Source organism: Sinocyclocheilus rhinocerous, unplaced genomic scaffold (genome assembly GCF_001515625.1).
Source record: "Sinocyclocheilus rhinocerous isolate Xijiao unplaced genomic scaffold, SAMN03320098_v1.1 scaffold7872, whole genome shotgun sequence".
Taxonomy (NCBI): Eukaryota; Metazoa; Chordata; class Actinopteri; order Cypriniformes; family Cyprinidae; genus Sinocyclocheilus; species Sinocyclocheilus rhinocerous.
In genome coordinates, this window is record NW_015654971.1 from 13347 (window position 1) to 17065 (window position 3719).

The window sequence follows — 3719 nt, forward strand, 5'->3', positions numbered from 1 at the left end:
GCATAGAGCGGGATAATACGCAGAGCGTCACACCACGTGAAAGTGAAACCTGAGCGGTGAACTAATTTTCGGCAGCCGGAATTTCGGTGCATCTCTAATTATTGGCGACATTAGAAATGGATATTACATAATAGATGCTTTTTTGAACATTTTAGCAATTTAAAAATATAAAAAAATTATTTTTTACACGGCACCCCAGTTGGGAAACACTGCCTTAAAGGAATCTATTCCTGATTCCAAGCCTTTAGCTCTACTCCGGGCCCAGGAGTTCTGGCCCTAACAGGTAAGTTTTTGGGGTATGTAGCCTAGGCCTTTGGCCGTAGGGGATAATGTCACTGGCAGCCGTCTAACATCCCAGGGGCAACTCCCATAGCAATATGGTAGAGTTGGTACTTAGTGCTCGCCATGGTTCTGGCATGCACTCCCCTCAGCATGGAATCTATAAAGTGCACACATCATAAGCCAGTCTTTTTACGTAAGTAACAGATATGGGTGTCATGTCAAAATATATTTTAATATGACTGAATTTTTATGTAACATGATCACAATTTGATAATGAAATAAAATAAAAAATATTGTAAGTTACTAATTATTTCCATGGTTATTAAAATAGTGAATAAATAAAAAAAACAGAAAGAGAGCAAAGAACCTTTATATTACCAAATAACATTATCACGGACTTAAGTCTAGTTTAAGCACCATCAAAAACAACAAAACAAAAAAATCACATTAAAATCACTGATGCTGTCTACACTGTATGATGAATAAATCTCTTACTTGCATCGTATGTACATCTGCACTTTCTTGTTTATGATGAGAGCATTTACGAGAGTGCAAAATTCAGTCAGCAAGTGGACACACTGTGCAAAATGTCAGCGTTTCATGATGACTAATCTTAATGTCTGATTGGCCATTGCATTCATGAACTCAACAGAATTGTACGGGAGCTCTGAACCGTAATGTGAAAAAAAAAATCACGTAATGTGATCAGAAAAAATCTGAGAGAGATAGAAAAGGTCTTTGGACTTGCGATCAGGAAGAATCTCTCAATGACAGCTAGCTAACATTAGCATGTTGTAACATGCTACCATTACATGGTTTATTGCATTTCATTTGAGTGCTATGTTCATCCCGGCCACACCAGTAGTACACCTCCATTTTGAATAAAAGAGGAAACAGTATTGTAAACGCATCTGGGAGTAAGTTCAGTCAACTTAGAATATGTTCACAATTAACACAAGACATTCTCAACAGAGCGACGGGTCACTATGGAAACGGATGCTAAGAAAAAGTGCACCATACTGTTTGCTTCTTCTATTTTTGTTCAGTGCAGTCCATTTGCATACCTAGTGCATATCGACAACTAATTGGTGGTTGTGCAATTATTTTTCAATCTTTTTGTTTCATCTTTAATCTTTCATCACTGAGAATTTGAATTATATTGTTTGTTTGATGCTGATTATATAACACATCATATCATTTTATTATAGAAATACATTATAGAAAACATCCTGTTGCAAAAAGAAAAAAAACAGTTTGAATGCAGATCCATGTGAGATGACAATAAAATAAATATAATAAATATATCAGAATAAAATAAACCTTATTATAATAGTGCTTTAGGTTACACTTTATTTTAAGGTGTCCACGTTACAGTGTAATTATACATATGTAGTAAATCAGCTCAAAAGGGAAATATTTATGACTAATTATAACTGGTTATGATTAATAATAAATATTTAGATTAGATATTAGAATTAACTGTAGCAGAATCAATATTACAATTATTTGATCTGTCAGTCCACCGAGCAGACAATATAATCATTTATCAATTCAAGGAAAGATTATTTTCCTGGCCAAGGAAAGTAGCTTTCCTTCTTTATGCAGTGCTAGCAGTAATTTAACATATGTAGCAAGGGTTCAAAACATTCATTGACTTCGAATTGTGAGCAGCAACAGAGACAATCAGTTGTGAATATAAGGGATTTAATAAATGAAACTATATCTAACATATAACTAACTAAGCAAAACACATACAGAATGAAACACAGTAAGGAAAAGAGAGAGAAAAGAAAAGGATGGCAGTATTTCACATCAATTTTAACCACAACCTAATGAGAATCATCAAAGAATCAAAAAATCACCTTAAACGGGGGCTCAAACTTAAACACGCATCTAAATAGTTGTAAACGGTTACTTGCATTGGCTTCGATTGCTGAACAAGAGTCCTGATGCGGTAGACACGGAGGTTCTTGAGTTCTTTAGGAGTGAGCTAGAGGTTTCCTCTGGTTCTTCTGAAGATAGGAAAGTCCACAGCGAATCGAAGTTACATGAAGATAAAAACTGCCGGAAAATCAAACTCACGAGGAGAGTTTGAGGAGTCTTGGATAGTGTCGTCTCAAAAGAAAGGGTTTTCTGAGCAAAGATCATTTCGACCTAATGACTTTTGAGAGTTCTTATCCACACCCACCTTTTGGGTGGAATAGCCAATACTAGGCGTGAATTTTTGAGCGGGAGAAGTTTTCTTTGTCTCCCTTTATGGCCTATTTGCATGTTTATGGCCGGTCTGGAGGATTGGTGCAGTTTTACCCCAAAATATGTACAAATAGTATGATGCATTTCACGATCACATAGTGTAGATCATTGTTTGAGGAATAAAACCCAAAATATAGTACAAATCGTATGATGCGTTTCACAATCACATACTGTACATCATTGTTTGAGGAATAAAGACCAGATCATATTGATACCAAAAAAGAAACATTTAGAATATATTAAACCAGAGATACATTCATACATTCAGATACATTTGTTTAGGGCTTAATACAAATATCGAGTGGTAACTCAGCTAATCTAATAGGGAAACGTACAAACAACACATGCATATACCAGATACATTTGTAACTGATTAATTATTGTCTAAATAAAGAAAAGGTCTTTATGTGTGTGTGTTGTGTATTGTGTGTATGGTGTAGTTTGCAGGTCAGCCAGGCCATTGTGGCGCCTGGCACCGGGGGTCATTTACTTCTCTTTGGAAACAGTTTGAAGTCAGATGGGGAGATAATAGTGGTAGACTGCTTAGCATCTCCTTGACAGTGGGGGGGACCATTTGACAATTTAGCACCCATATAAATGTAGTAATATGGGGCCAGGACTGTAATTTATATGCAAATGTCAAAGGCTAAAAGGGGTCTCTTAAGCCATAAACCCCAAAGACCATCCATGATTTTTACGCAGACGCTACACATATAAGTACTGAGTAATATTAATTAACTACATGTACTTACTATATGGTTAGGGTTAGGATTTGGGTTTGGCTTAGGGTTACTTGCATGTAATTATGCATAATTGTTATTATAATAGTGAGTACATGTAACATGTGTAACAAGGACACCTTAAAATAATGTGTTACTATGCTTTATAATTAATTTATATCGATATAGCTTAAATATTACCTTATATATTACTTATAATAGTGCTTACAAGAGTCTCGTCAATAGGTCACGCATGCGTTGATAGCGCTGAAGTAAACTAACCCTGAAACATAACCTGCTCCGGAGCAGGTTATTTTCAGAGAATAAGTTGCTATGGCTAATAACATACCCTGAAAGTTACCTCCGGTTTTGGAGCCGAATGCTGAGTTTATCCACTTACTTACCCTTAAACATACCCGGGTACGTCACATAACCTGTTTCCTGGAATACCCCCCCCCCCCCCCC